General features: G+C 43.9%; 1 long non-coding RNA gene across 1 annotated transcript; it reads right to left on the bottom strand.

Annotated features, from left to right (window-relative positions):
* Positions 1–10,022: 10,022 nt before the first annotated feature.
* On the bottom strand, positions 10,023–16,096 carry LOC308468152. The gene is made up of 3 exons (XR_013981495.1): positions 15,979–16,096; positions 12,826–12,901; positions 10,023–10,127 (listed from the first exon to the last, which is right to left on the bottom strand). It is a non-coding gene; the product is annotated as an uncharacterized lncRNA (long non-coding RNA).
* Positions 16,097–16,350: the final 254 nt, after the last annotated feature.

Below are 16,350 nucleotides of genomic sequence, written 5' to 3'. Positions count from 1 at the left end.
CAAGATAACATTGAATGGGAAATCCAAATGAACAGTTCTGTCCGTAGTGCTGAAATGGTGTTCTAGCAGTAGGGGAACCAATGTCTTCACAATCCATGAATTTTAGGAGCATCTCATGACTGGACATCTTAAAAAAAACTAATGAGCAACTTTAAATCAGCTTCTAATTTTACAAGGAACATGGCCAATTCATCTTGATCACTCTATTATGTGTTGTTTGTTTGTTTGTTTGTTTGTTTGTTTGTTTGTTTATGCATTACCATCACAACTTTGTGAGGTAGGTCAGGCTGTGAGATGAATTTCATGACCAAGTGAGGATTTGAACCCCTGGTCTGCCAGATCCTAGTCCAACATTCTAACTTCTACACTACACTGGTTTCATCAAAACCACAGTTGGTCACACCTGTGAAAAGAGTAAAGGTATCTGTATTTTCCCTCACTAGGACTAATAACAGCTTCTGATGGGTGCACAATTAAGGTAAAGGGGGGAGTTTAAACAACATTTACACTAATCCACCATAAAGTTTGTGTGTTGTATCCAATGTTAGTCTTGGCCATTGAAATTGATGGATGTGACTAACAGGTTCATTCATTTCAGTAGTTCTACTCTGAGTAGAACTTAGTTGGATAGCCCCCCCTTTTTTTAGATCAGGTGATCCAGTGATGAATTTCCTTCAACACACATAATTTGACCAAAACTTCCTAGATATAAGGCTTTTTTTTTTTTTTTTGCAACCTGTGTCCTTCTGTATCTTGAAATTATTAGTAATGATGCAGAATCATGCAATTTCCTTTTGCATATAAATAACAACCAAACAATATATTTTGCAAGGTTAAAATCAAATGAGAGATTAATGCTTTGGACTTTTTTATTATCTGGGGGGAAATACAAACAATAAGATGCAAATGGGAATCATAAGTGGACTGGCCAAACAGAACTAGGACAACTTGAGCAAAATGTCCCATCAGAGATGGTTCCTATACGAAATATAAAAAGGTAAAGGTAAAGGAGCCCTGATAGTTAAGTCCAGTTGCAAACGACTCTGGGGTTGTGCTGCTCGTCTTGCTTTACACGCCAAGGGAGCCGACGTTTGTCTGCAGACAGTTTTTCTGGTCATGTGTCCAGCATGCAACCAGAGCAGCGCACAGAAACACCGTTTACCTTCCCGCCAGAGCTGTACCTATTTATCTACTTGCACTTTTTGGCGTGCTTTTGAACTGCTAGGTGGGCAGGAGCAGGGACCGAACAACGGGAGCTCACCCCGTTGTGGGGATTCAAACCGCCGACCTTCTAAACGGCAAGCCCAAGAGGCTCAGTGGTTTAGATCACAGCGCCACCTGCATCCCCTATATGAAATATAGATTGTCAATAATAGTATCTTGAGCTGTGACTACAGAGTTTTGCATGTTTTCATTTAGAAGGACTGTGAGAGCAAGTGGGTGAACATACAATCTCTCTCTCTCTCTGTCTCTCACACACACACACACAGAGAGAGAGAGAGAGAGAGAGAGAGAGAGAGAGAGAGAGTTGTAAATGTCAAAGCCTAGGTGGAAGTTCATTGAGCACAAACAAATGGGGGCAGATATTTTACATCTCTCCTTACAGTGAAATATGCATCCTGTTCCTAGATTTAGAGCACAGTTGGGGAAACTTAGGCCGAAACACTGAATGTGGCTCTCCAGGCCTTTTTATCTGACCCTCAGCACTCTTCCTAGCCACACTTCTACAGGCCTTACCCCTTTTCCTCAGACTACACCTTTCACCAGCCTTGTCCTACACCTTCCTAGAGTGCTTTTGCCTAGCCAGGGCTGCCAACTTGAATAAAATATTGTGGGGGGCCCAGGTAAGCCCCACCCTGCATAATCAATCACATGACACAGTGCACACACACCATTTGAATGGGAATACCCATCAACTTTGTGGGGGTCTGACCCTCTCAAATATTTTACTATGGGGGTCGACGCCCCCACAGTCCTTAGGAATTGGCTCCTATGTGTGTAGTTGGAATGTGTTATTGAACTGTGACAATGTTCTGTGGTTACCAGGATGAGGTAGGGAGGAGAGTGGTAAACATTTGGCAATGTAGCCTATTTTACAAAGATAAGGCTCATATCCATTGCTTTGCCTTCTTTTGCTTCTGGCCCTGTCCACCACTGGCATGTGCCTTTTGGAAGGTTAATCATGAGGGTGTGCAGTCCTTGGGTTGAAAAATACTCCTTACCCCTGATATAAGGTAGGTATAGAAGGCCTGCTCTGTGTGTGCCCGTTGTGATGGTGCCTGTACTGTAAAGCAATCCTAGAGAACCAACAGGAAGACTTTTAGCTCTTTGGGAAATGCCATACCTCAATGGCAGAGCACCTGCTTTTCTTACAGAATGTCCTTAGGTTCATATGTTAATGGAAGATTATATGCCTATACAGACATACCTCTTGTTACGTTTGCTTCAGGTTAATTTTTTTCAGGTTGCGTTCCGCAGCAACCTGGAAGTACTGGAAAGGGTTACTTCTGGGTTTTGCCGCTTGCACATGCGCAGATACTCAAAATGACGTCACACGCATGCGCAGAAGCGTCGAATCGCAATCTGCGCAGACATGGGTTGCATTCTGCTCATGTTGCGAATTGGGCTCTGGAACGGATCCCGTTCACAACCAGAGGTACCAATGTATATATGAGGACTGAGGCTGAATCCTACAGCTCCATTTCTTGACAATGTTTGGGTCCCTAAAGGCTATCACTCCAACAGCTGTTCTCCCATGAAACACAATGTCACATCAGAATCAATCCTCCTCTCCCTCTCTCTCTCTCTTTTTTAAAAGAGTTGCATATCTCTTTTAAAAAGAAGCAATGTGTCATTGAGGAAGGGGGAAGGAACACACACATATACACAAGTTTTTCAGGCATTTTTTATGAGGGAGAATTAAGAAATAGGATGAATGGAAAGAGAGGCAGTTCCCTGCTGAGAGCAATTTCCATGTATTCCGAGATACTCAGCTCAATTGCTAGGCAAGATGATTGCATGAATTAAGACCAATTTTACCAAAAGAGGGGGAAATCTCTCTGTTTTGCATGTTATTCCAACTAGTTGCATTCTTCCCTCTCTCCCAAACCACCATCCAAAGGATCCATGTTGTCTTGGAGATCTACTTCCAGGTGTGCCAACTTGAATAAAATATGGGGGGGGACGGGACGGACAGGTAATTGGTTACATGATGTGGTGAACGCTCACTATTTGAATTGGAATGCCCATCAATTCTTTGGGGGGGCTGCCCCCTCAAATATTTTATTGGGGGAGCAAAGCCCCCTTGGCTCCTAGGAGTTGGCTCACCTCTATTAATTCAAGGAAGTAAATGAGTCTGCATTTGCTATATTAAACCAGGCTTGGCCCAATACATTTTGGCAACTGAGGTAAACCACAAAATGGTGTCCTCCTTTCTACCAGGGAAGAAGAGGTGAGTGAAGATCTACAACAGGAACAACGGGAGGGGTAAAGATTTACTTCAGGACGTGCTGCCCCTATGGATTCTGCCCCCTGAGGCAGTTACCTCACCTTACCTCATGGCTGGGCCATCCCTGTATTAAACCCAGTTCTTTTGTTATTACCTCATGAAACTGGGAAACAATTTCTCCTCTGTTCTGCCTGTTGTTGTTTGTTTTGTTTTTTAAAAAATAATAAGAGCTCATCGGACTCAAGTTCTTGAAAATGAGATCCAATTCACACATTGCAAGTATTAGAAGGCATTTTACTAGGCCCTTAACAGGAACAGGCCACTTCTGAGTTCAGCAGCTGATCCAAAGACCCTCCTCTCAAGGCTTAATCCTATTGTAGTCCTAGAAGATTTTCCTTTCTGCAAGAACATGTCTCTCCCAGGACAGAGCTGAAAGCATACAAGAGCTGAATTGAAAAGAAGGTAAATGTTGTCAGAAACCTATGTGAATTTATGAAAGATGTAGATGGCAAAGGATAAAGCCTCTAATAGGTTAGATTAGACTGAATACTTATACCCTGCTTTGCTATTAAAGTAACAAGCGAAGTGGCTTGCAGTATATAACAAAACAATATGAAATACTAAAATTACATATTCAGTATAATTTCAGCAAAAGTACTATATTCCAGATGCTTATTGCCATCCCCAGAAGACCAGAGCTTCTAGGACTCTAACTCAGGTCCCTCAAAAGATCAATGGAAAGTGTTGCCTCCACCACAACCCAATCCTTCACTTCCATGGTCTCCCTCAGGCCACTCCAGGACAACACTGTATAGCCTGGTTTTAAAACAGCCTGGTGTGTCTCTGTGTGAGTACATGTGCAAGCTGGTAACACTCAACCATCATTTTAAGTGTTTGTACTAAAAACAAAACAAACAAAAAAACTAGTAATTTCCAGGTTTTGCAGGGCCCTTCATAGAATAATAGAATTGTAGAGTCGGGATCCTGAGGGTCATCTAGTCCAACCCCCTGCAATGCAGGAATCACAGCAAAGGAATCCCTGGCAGGTGACCATCCAACCTCAGTTTACAAACCTCCAAGGAAGGGGAGTCTACCACTTTCTGAGGGAGTCCACTCCACTGTAAAAAGCACATTCCACGGGCTTTCCTGGCCCCCTCCATCAGAAAAATCTACCACCGAGGGATGGTTTGATCTGATAATTTCAGTTTATCTCGATTTCTCTCTCTCTTTTTTTTAAATAGTTCCTCACATTTCCACACCAGTTTGTACTTTTTTATGTATTCAGAAAACACCATCAGCATTTTAGTGCAGGTTTCCCCTAATAAATACATTTCTGCAAGCAATTTCCCCAATATTGTTCATGCATTTCTGTATCATATGGTCATGAACATATGTCTTTTCATGCACACTTCCCCTAAGACAAATATCTGGTTGGAGAAGTGTACTGCAAAATTCAGAAAAGTGTGACTTTCAAAGGATAGCCATGTTTTGGTTTTGTGCTGTTTCAAGAATGGTAATTAAAATGTGGAGTGAATTGCTTTTCTCCACCATCCCCAATCACCACTGAATGTTTTTGGTCTGATGAGCACCAATCATAGAATTGTACCCAAAGACAATCTAGTCCAATCCCTTGCAATGCAGGAGTCACAACTAAAGAACCTCTGACACTTGGTCACCCAACCTCTGTTTAAAAACCTCCAATGAAGTCCACCATCTGACTCAATATAAAGCAGGTTTCTATCTTCCTTAGCCCCTTTTTCTGCATTGCTATGCATTTAAGGGAACTCCCAGAGTTCAGTGATAGTGCATCTGCTTTGCATGCAGAAGTTCCCAGGCTTGGGAATATCTCCAGCCTGAAACCCTTGGAGACCTGCTGTCCATCACTGTAGATAATACTGAGCTAGGTGGACCAAAGTTCTGACTCTGAATGAGTCCTATTGTTCCTATGGAGTGCAACAGCTCTGATGTATAGGATTGTGGACTTACCCTGGAGATATATCTTTCTCTAATATATGGTGATCTCTTCTTTTGTCTGCCGTATACAGATTGGCAGAGGTCCAACTGCTCCTTCTTATTTATATAGATAGAATTGTGTTACTGAAGTAGGAAAAAAGAGAGAATCTGGTCAGTGAAACCTCTCTAGGAAATGGATTTTGTCTTCCCTCCAACCAGAAGTTGATTAGCTTCTTGTCCCTTTCGTATTACAGAAATTCAATTTTATCTTTGCAAGGGTAGAGTTTGCACAACACTATAGCAGCAGATGGAAGGGAATTTCTCTTTCCGTTGCTACCTAAGCATGCATTTTCCTTTTCTCCAAAGCAACACAGGGCAAGGACAGGGGAATTGATGGCCCATTACTAGAGGGTGGCAGAGGATCAAGGCTAGGGATTCCAGTGAGGCAGCTGGCACATGTGACATTTGAAATGGGCCATAAAGTCTGTGTAAGTGGCAGAAACAATGTAGGAAGCCATTTTATACTTTGGCCATTTGATTAATCTAGCTCAGTATTATATAGAGTGATTGGCAGTGGCTCTGCTGGATTTCAGGCTGGGGTCTCTTCCACACCTACCTGGATATGCTTGGGATTGAAACTGGGGCCTTCTGCATACAGTGTGGTGTAGTGGTTAAGAGCAGTAGATTCGTAATCTAGTGAACCGGGTTTGATTCCCCGCTCCTCCACATGCAGCTGCTGGGTGACCTTGGGCCAGTCACACTTCTCTGAAGTCTCTCAGCCCCACTCACCTCACAGAGTTTTTGTTGTCGGGGAGGAAGGGAAAGGAGAATGTTAGCTGCTTTGAGACTCCTTCAGGTAGTGATAAAGCGGGATATCAAATCCAAACTCTTCTACAAAGGCGGGGCTCTCCCATTGAGCCATGGCTCTTACCCAAGATGTGGACTAAGCAAATGTATTTGAAGAATGTAAGAAGATGGTATCTATCAAATTGGACCACTGGTACATCTGAGTACTAACTGGCTCTCCAGCATTTTAAGGCTGGGGACACTCCTATCCCTACCTGGAGATGTCATAGGATGAACCTGTAGTCTTCTGTGTTAAAAGCTGATGCTCTACCTATAGGCTCTTAGGTGGCAGAGAAGTGTTTCTAGCAGTTTCTGGATGGCTAAAAGGGGAATATTTACAAGGGTGTGTTTTAATCTGGTTAATCTGAGTTATGCTGTTTCAGTTAATACTGAATACAACTGTACTGCCACTTCATATTGATAGATGCAAAGGGCAATGTGCTAGGATAGGATAATTGGAAGGGCAGGAGCTCTATCTATCTCCAGATACAAAACTGCACCTCTTCAATCATAGAATCATAGAACTGTAGAGACGGAAGGGACCCTGAGGCCCACTGCAATGCATGACTCACATCAAAAGAATCCCTCACATATTGTCATCCAGCTACTACTTAAAAACCTTCAATGGTAGGAGAGTCCACCACTGTTTGAGGGAGTCTGTTCCCCTGCCGAACAGCTTTTACTGCCAGAAAATTCTTCCTGATATTTAGTCTGAATCCCATTTCTTGTAACTTGAATCCATGAATTTGGTTCCTACCCTCTGGAGCAGCAGAAAACAAGCTTGCTGCATCTTCTGTGAGGCAGTCCTTTAGATATATGAAGATGGCTTCCCCATCTCCTTTCAAATCTTCTATTATCCAGGCTAAACATACCCAGCTCCCTCAACTTTTCATCATATAAGGCTTGGTTTCCAGACCCTTGGTCATTTTCGTCACTCTCCTCTGCACACCTTCCAGCTTGTCAATATATAGCCAATCTGCCTTTGAGCATGGGAATAACCAAGGAAGAACATTATTTTTGCAAAAGAAACTTCCACTTGAGCACCATTTTTTTAAAGCATGGAAGGAAATGAAGAAAATGTGTCTTGTATATTTGTAACCTGCTTGGGCTTTGCTGGGACTGACTAGCCATTATCTGCACATGTTCTAGCCTGCTAAAACTAGGAAACCCTAGTTTTGTTTGCGTGGATTTGTGTGTCTGGGTAAAGAGGGAGTGAAGTGGCATTGCGATTCCAATTGGAAATTGCAAGGCTACAGAGAGCCATATGGAGGATGGAGCCAGGGCAAAGCCAGTTGCTGGCCCGCTGGCCCACCATCAGGCCCATGGACTGTCTGCCATCACAGTTCTCTGGGGATCCCCTTTGAGACATTGCTTTCACCAGCAAATGAAAACCAGAAATTCCACTATGGCAAGCATGCTCTCTAGAAGGCAGCTTTTGTGAGAGGGGGAGGCCTTATCCAGCACTGAGTGCAGTAAATTTTTAGGCAATGGTCAAGGGATGCCAGATGGAAACTTTTGAATTGGTCTATCCCAGTTACCTGTTTTGTGGGCTTTGGGAGGAGGAGTTGAAAGATGAAGAGGTAACAGGGCTTGGTGAGAAGGGAGAGTCTGTGGCAGAGAATCAAGAGGCAGAGTGGAGGCAAGCTGCTGAAGAAGCCAGGGAATCTACCCTCCAGCTGACTCTTCCTGACTCTACCTCTTGACAGGAGAGTTCCTACTCCAGAACTCTAACCACTAATATCACATTCCTTGAGATAAGACTGAACACACCACAACATAGTGCCTCTAGCTCACATCCAAGACCGAGTCAGTCCAAGTGTTGTTGTTATATCACAAATCTCAACATGGGGCTCATCTGGATTGGAACCATAACATACAACAAAGGATTAAATCATCCCATCCCCTTCGTGTGTGTGTGTGTGTGTGTGTGTGTGTGTTTTCAATCAAAATTGGCAATTAAGAGCCAGGGTGGTGTAACATTTAAAGTGTTGGACTAGGACCTGGGAGAGAAGGGTTCTAAAACAAAGTCAGTCATGACACTCACTGTGTGGTCTTGGGGCAGTCAACATTTCTCAGCCTAACCTTCCTCACAGAGTGGTTTTGATAATAAAATGAGGATTAGGATAACCACATACACCAGTTTGAGATCCTTGGAATGAATGTGACATTCATGGCTAGCTGGCTGCATTGTTTTCTGTCTCAGATACATTCCAATCTGTAGGCGATTCTCCCTTTTGTCTTATTCATCGCTGCTAGCCAAAAATTTATCTCGGGCAGTCCTTCACCTTGCAAACACCTGTAAGCAGCATAGGTTACAATGCTGGCACATGGGGATTTGATAGGATGGAGGATTACACTTTCCTTCCCCCACCTCTGTCCCCCTGATATGCTGGGTAGCAATGTGCCAAGGTCCAAAGCCCACGTTTTCTTGGCAGATGCATATCTTCCAAGTACTTTTGTGATTGCATTCCAAATAAAAACTTTGGAGAGTTCACCTATCTCCGCCCTGTAGTGTCAATTTTTAACATGTGGAAGTTCCTTGTTTTGGTTCTCATTTTTCTGTACAGTGCTATTCTTCACATTGGTTAACTAAATTAAAAAAAATACTTTAAAAGATAGAAATCAATAGCTTACAATACAGGAAGATAGAAAGCTTCCTCATACCAAGGCAGACAGTTGGTTCATTTAACTCAGTTAAATGGGGTGTACTGGGTGTTAGTGGAGGGGTAGGTGGGAGACACGTCATGCACCTTCTGGGATAGTTTGTCCACCTTTGTTCTCCACCCTGCACTCAGCTCTCGCTTGTGGCTCTGAAAAGCTGCTAGCGTGTGACAGCAACCACACCCCAGGAAATGCCTTTGACCTGCCACCTAAACCAAGTGAAGGTAGCTGATGGGTCTCAAACCCTTGATGAGTTAGGGACTCATCAAGGACAGGCTCAGGTGGGTTGAGTGGAGAAGACCAATAGTGGGGCAAGAAGGCAGTTTCTTCATGTGCTGTAGAGGGGCAGATGGGGCTCCTAAACCTGGGACGGTAGCTCATCTAGAAGAAGGAAGACTGATCCTAAACCTCTACTGCCTTGTGGAATATCTTCAGAAGAAGAAAAGGCTAAGGAGTAAATCCTACACAAGTCTAAAGTTGAGCCTAGTACACATCCTTGGAGGATGGAGCCTAGTACACATCCTTCTGGCAACTCCTGCAGCCAAGCCATTTCTAAACATCTTACTCTACTCTCCTTTGGACCACATCAGCAAGACTGAGAGAGGGGGTCTTGCCATCAGGGCAGCCCAGGACCTCCATACATGCTACCCAGGCTTGTGCCCCAGAGAGGTCACTTCAGTGCTGCTAACACAGTGGCTTGAATTCATCCCCAGAGGTGCACTGATGGATGCGCACAACATCAACATCTACACAAGAGATGGAGAACTTGGGACCCTCCAAGTGTTGTTGGGTTTCAATTACCATCAGTCCCAGCTCCAAACCATATTTAGGGATGATGGGCCAGTAGATGAGCAACATTAGGAGGAACACAGGTTCACCTCTGGTCTACCTTGACTGGTTTTGTCTCTCCAGGGATTCAGATAGAGTCTTTCCCACTCCCAGCAATATCTGGAGATACACTTAGAACTTTTGCATGCTAAGCAGACACTCTACTATTGAGCTACAGCCCTTCCCCCAAAGAACAAGGAAACTGCCTTACATTGGTTCATCTAGCTCAGGAACTAACTGGCAGCTGCTCTCCAAGGTATCACATGGGGCTCTCTCTGTATCATACCTGAAAATGCCAAGGATATAGTCCACGTTGATGTGAGATGGATATCCCCTTTCTGTTTTACCCACTCCATCACCTGGATCCCATCTGGCAAGATGTCTCAAAGCTCTGGGATGAGAACAACACAGGTTGTATTGATCTAAAATATCAGCTTCACTCTCTTGTTGCATACCGTCTCCTACCACAGTATTAATTGCCAAGCCTCTGGCCCAGCATGTCATTTGTTATCCAAATATAGCCGCACTACAGACTGTCATGAGGGATCCATTTTTCATTAACTCGAGTGACCAATCCCTTGATAAGCTGCCTTCAAGCTTTGGGATGACGTTCAGTTAAACACTGTCTCGTAGATCGTAAATCATTGCCGTGTTATAGAAAAATATCCTTCTCAGAGCTGCGGGGAGTAAAGCTCTGGCTGAAGGTTTTTAATTGAATAAAACAAACACAGATGAAACCCTCTTTAGATACTCTCAAGCCATTTCTGCTGGATTATATTGAACTGAAGCCACAGAGGCCAAACTGAAGGAAGTGTATTGCAACATGTTTTCCCTCCTGTTTCCATTTCCCTTCCTGCAGAATGGTTACAGCAACACCATGAGGATATAAGATTAGCCCCTCAGGATCAGACCAAAAGCCTATCTCAAATCCAATAATCTGTTTCCTATAGTGCCCAACCAGATGCCTCTGGAAAGCCCATAAACAGGACACAAAGTCAACAGTCCTTTCCAGACCCTCCAAGTGTCCCTATGTTCCCTGATTTAGAGAAGCCATCCAGGTTTCTTATTTGATCCTGAAGTGTCCCACTTTTCCTTAATATGTCCTTAATATGTTCCTATGTTCATTAGAGAAATGTTGGAGGGTACTGAGTTTGAAGGCAATTCTCTATAGAGAAGCTTTTTTATTGTTTAATTATGTTTTTATATATGTTGGAAGCTGCCAAGGGTAGCTGGGCCAACCCAATAAGTTGTGTGGGGTGTAAATAGTAAAAATATCATTATGGAAAGGGACATTTCATCAGAGAAATGTTGGAGGGTATGCCTTTCTTGCTGTCTTTCCCCAGCAACTGGTATTCAGGGTCTTCTGCCTTTGGTGCTGGAAGTAATTTGGCCATCATGAATAGCAGCTACTGATCTGCTCCATTAATTTGTGCAGTCTCCTGTTAAAGTTATGCAAGGGCTCTGTCTGATGTGGCTTTATAGAGTGGTAGAGCCACTGCTATGTCCAGCGTTCTACTGCTCATGGAGCAGGCAAAAATCACTGTTTCAGGGACTGCCTGGATGAGGAGGAGTGATGGCAGCCAGCTGTGTGTTAAGATCCCCAGGAGCTTCCCAATAATAAAGACACAATCAACGTGGAATTTAGTTTTAGGTTATTGGCATAATTTTGGTCACAACTTTATTGATTACAGATAGTGAGTGGTTTGTTTAGGCATTGGTTCCCGACTAGCTACACCTGACCTCAGCAGGACAGCACTGACCACTGGGCCCCACCATATCGTCAGTACAGGTAAACACAGTGGCGGGGCCCTGGTACGGTCATGTGACTCAAGCTCACCCCAAAATGCTCCCAGGAGGCCCTAACCCCCGAAAGGTAAAAGCATGGCGAGTCCCTGGATTCTTTTAACAGAATACCTGTTGTGCATTGCCATCAAGTCACTTGCCCGCTTCTGATTTACAGCATCAGACAATGGTCAGCAGGGCTATTCTGGCAGCCTGACACTATGCTGGCATTCAGAGGGCACAGCAGCTGGACTGAAATTGTCCCAATGCTGTCACATAATGGCAATGGAGCTGGATCAGCTCCTCCCCATCCCCAGAATGCCCCAGTAGTGATGCTCTAGTGGCTGGAATGTGGACCTCTGCAGGCAAAGGCCAGCTGGGCAGGGCAGAAGAACATCTCTGTCCAATACAACCCCCCAGTCTGGCACAAAGCAGGTTTAGATTACACCCTAGGCAGGTGCAGGGGCACAGCATGGAAGAAGCAGAGGGGCCATGGCCCCAGGGCTGGATTTTTGAGGGGGCGTGAAACAGGCACCCGCATGCAAGTGCCTCCAGTGCAGTGCAGCCCGGTACTCTTCTCCCAGTGTTGGCTGGCCGGGCTCACCCATGTGGGGATGGGCAGGCAGCGCAGTGCAACCCTGCTTGGTTCCGGTGAGGGGCAGGGTCATTCTGGTAGTGTTAGAGGTGAGGACTGGCATGCCAAGGGGGGCTCCTTCACCCTCTGCACCCCCAAGTGCACAACCTCCAGAGCGCCTTCCCTCTTCCCTAGTACGTGTGTGTCTTGAGCTCACATAATGCCACTTGGCTGGTGGCCTTCCCATATGTTGCAGAAATGGATTCCATAGTTTAACAAAACACACTGTGAAGAAGTCATTCCCTTGGTTTGTTTTGAAACATCTAGAATCCAGTTTCATTGGATGACTCCAGGTTTTAGCAGTAAAATCAGCAGCAGGTTGGAAACAACCCCTGTTTTGTATCATTATGCTTTTTATATTCACCATGGTATAGCCAGTTTCCAAAGGGCTGCGTTGTCCCATTTGAAAGGGCAGCATATCAGAGCACAAAAATAGGTTAGCTGGTGAACCTTCAGAGTAAACTAAGGAGGGATAAATAACCAATGCCATAATGCTTTCTTTCTCTTTCTCACCCAAGAGATCTACAATATAAACTAATTTGCATAATGATGCATTAAAATTGACCTCTACGCAGTTTTTTTTATTTACCGTATATTTATTTTAAAGGTTTAGATACCATTTGATTGTAAAAACAAACCCTCAAAGCAGTTTACAAAACAGATTTAGCAGTACCTGATTCAAAGCCATCCATTTGGAATCGTCCTATTCATCTGAGCCACAATCTAGCTCTAAGCATGTTCCTATGAATCTGAATTCAGATGAAGAGACTTATTTATTTATTTAAAAGCATTTTTAAATTGCTATTTTTTAAAAAATATATTCAAGGAGTGTACAAAAATGCAAAGTGAAAAATAATAAAACAGTATGATAAAAACAGAGATTACAACCTAAAAAATACTACTGGGGAGGGGAAAACAGATTAAAAACAGGCATTCAGTAATAATAAATCAGTCTTATGGCATGGCTTATAATTGCTAATTTCATTTAGATGGCTATTAGGACACATGGGCTGCTTATATTAATTTATAAGTTTACATTTGATGGAATATTTTTACTGCCAATGTTCCTTCCTTCCTTCCTTCCTTCCTTCCTTCCTTCCTTCCTTCCTTCCTTCCACAATCTATCTCTCTCTCTCTCTGTTTGTGTGTGTGTAAAAGGTTAAGGGATGTGTGTGGTGCTGTGGTCCAAACCACTGGCCCTCTTGGGCTTGCCAATCAGAAGGTCGGTGTTTCGAATCCCTGCAACGGTGGTGAGCTCCCATTGCTCTGTCCCAGCTTCTGCCAACCTAGCAGTTTGAAAGCACACCAGTGCAAGTAGATAAATAGGTACCACTGTGGTGGGAAGGTAAACGGCCTTTCTATGTGCTCTAGCTTCCATCACGGTGTTGTGTTGCACCAGAAGCAGCTTAGTCATGCTCACCACATGACCCAGAAAGCTATCTGTAGACAAACACCAGCTCCCTTGGCCTGAGAGCAGGATGAGTGCCACACCCTCCTTTGACTGAACTTAACAATCCAGGGGTCCTTTACCTTTACCTTTTAAATATACACACTAATAGTAGTAGTAATAGTAGTAATAACAACAACAGCAACTCCCATCATCCCTAATAATGGAGGCTGATCCATTTGGGCAAGTGGGACACTGCCCCACCAAACTTGGGGTGCTCACAGCAAGCCCCCACCTTCCAGCTCTCTTACTTAAAACCAATTCAGACTGGTAGCACTGCCTATCTGCTCCCTCCTCCTTAGTCTTAGCATTGTCTCTTGTAGAACTAAGCAGGGGAAAAGATGGGGATAAAACTTGAATTAGTAGGCTGAGTCTGTCATTGGTTCTGGCTCCAACTACTATTGGGCTCCCTCTCTTACCCCCTACCATTCCCAATGGCCACTAGCTACAACTGATCCCTAATCACTGGCAACGCTAACTGGAGCTGATGTTCATATGCTATTTCTGGGTTTCTAAAATCTGAGTCACTCTGATAGTTCTTGGTTCATACTTTACTCTGTGCTGCTTTTTCTAATCAGAAGAATGGTCTAAGAGATCATAGGGTCCTGTGGTGACACCATTCATGAACTCTGGAATGACCAAAATGTAACAGTAAGGTCTCCACTAGTGAATACTAGAGTCACTTGGGAACGGGGTATGGCAATTAAATCTAAATTTTGTCTCAAATCTGAGATTCTGAAATACTGCAGATGAGTATTGACCTGGACCAGGTGTAGTCAAATTAAAGGAGGGATATGTCCCCTTACCCTTTTGCTTCCTAGTCTTCAAAAACAATAGCTAGTTTTAGAAGGCTGGAGTGGGGATAATACTTACTACTTCCAGTCTGAATATATAAACAACTATCTGACTTTTAGAAAACATCTAAAGGCAGCCCTGTTTAGGGAAGTTTTTAATGTTTGATGTTTTATCGTGTTTTTAATATTCTGTTGTCAGCCGCCCAGAGTGGCTGGGGAAACCAAGCCAGGTGGGCTGGGCATAAATATTATTATTATTATTATTATCATTATTCACAAAGAACAGGGATGGGAAACCTTTTTCAGCCAAAGGGTGACATTTCCTTTGGGGAGACCTCATGAGGGCCCCATACCAATAGTAGATGGTGCCAGAAACAGGATAGCAAATATAAATTTTACCTTTCTTCAGCAAGCTAGTTTCAACATTCGTTCATACACCCTTTGGTGTGAGGGCTAAACAAGACCCAGAAGAAGACATCTTCCTTGACAAGGAAATGGGAGAATTCAAGGCCATGTCAAGGAGAAAGATGTTGGGGGTGTTTGGAGAGATCAGAAGTATCCAGTATAATGGTTTAATTGACACAGAAGTTAAAAATGGTATAATGTATATTTTAGAAGGTTTAACAAGGGCTTTTTTCCATGAGCCTATATTGAAAGCAAGGAGAGCAGTTTGAGCTCTTGCTAAGTTAATGACTAACTAACTGATTGTTGTTCTCTGGTAGCTAACATGCGAGAGCTGTAACCTTAGATCATGTCCGAGGTATTGGGTTTCAAAATCTCCATTTTGAAGGGAGTTGCCTTTGACTCTTTCCCCCCAAATTCAATGGAGTGAAGATGTAAAAAGGAGCTCTCCTGAAGGGAGAGCCAACAGCCTGGAGGCTTGGAGCGGGCTGGAGAGAAAGAGAGACCTTTGCTTTTAGGTCTATTTGGATCATTCCATATTTTTTTAAGATGCTGAGTCTGTGCTGGGCAGCACAAGAGATTGTACTGATATTTTGGATGTATCATTCAATGTATTCTATTTTATTTTTAAGAGTAAAAGTTTGGACAATGATTTATTCCAAAAGGAGTCAATTCTTATGCTTCCAGTTGCTTCAAAGTGCAGAATATTAATATCTGCAACAAGAAGATGGTTCAGCCTTGCCTCATTTCACCTGGCTCAGTTTGCCTTCTAGTCAGCAAAGTGCTGCATTGATGCGTTCATTTGGAAGCATCTGCTTCTGGATTCTGAGCGGCCATAGATTCTTGCTTTTCTCCTCCTTGCTTCCTCCATAGACAAATAAAAACCCCATCTGTCTCCCCTTTGCTATAATCAAAGCCTGTATCTCTGAGTGGGAAAAATGGAAGCCATGGCTGGGAACAGCGGTCTCCCTTCTGAAGTGCCATTCAGCAGGCAGAGAGAGCTATGGTTGGCTGTCGTGACAGCTTCTCTCTTGCATGATATACAAACAGTTTGCACAGGCACAGCTCTGTGTAGATCACACGGGGGGGGGGGGGAGGTGTGGAGAGAAAGATCAATGGCAGAAATTTACCAAAAGGAAAAGGAAGTCACAGGTTTGCTTCTCCCCTCTCTTAAGTGGCTCACCTGCCTCCTCAAACACCACCATCCGAACTTGCTTGGAAGGTAGAAGGTGGAACCTCATGATTTCTGCTCTTCTTTCAGTGCATGTGCATGCATTTCAAGGCATGCTCTTCCCATTGCTGCCAAAACAAGCCGCCCTTTCATTCTCCAATGGGACACATGTGATTAGTAGCTTTGGCTAGAGACTCAGGGAACACAGCAGGTGATGTGTTGTGACAGATGCCTTTTGTGGCGGTGCTTGTTCAACACAATGCCCTGTCTGCCTGGCTGTGTTTTCCTGAATCTGCCTGCAGGATGTCAAGACCTAGGCAGAAAGCAAGGCTGGTGATGGGGGGAGGGGTGACAATAAAACCAGCAGGGCTGCAGAGAGGACAG

The sequence above is a fragment of the Podarcis pityusensis genome (assembly GCF_964106645.2).
Source record: "Podarcis pityusensis genome assembly, chromosome: Z".
Classification (NCBI taxonomy): Eukaryota; Metazoa; Chordata; class Lepidosauria; order Squamata; family Lacertidae; genus Podarcis; species Podarcis pityusensis.
Note: the sequence above shows the minus strand (reverse complement) of the source record. Positions and strands in the feature narration are given on the sequence as shown.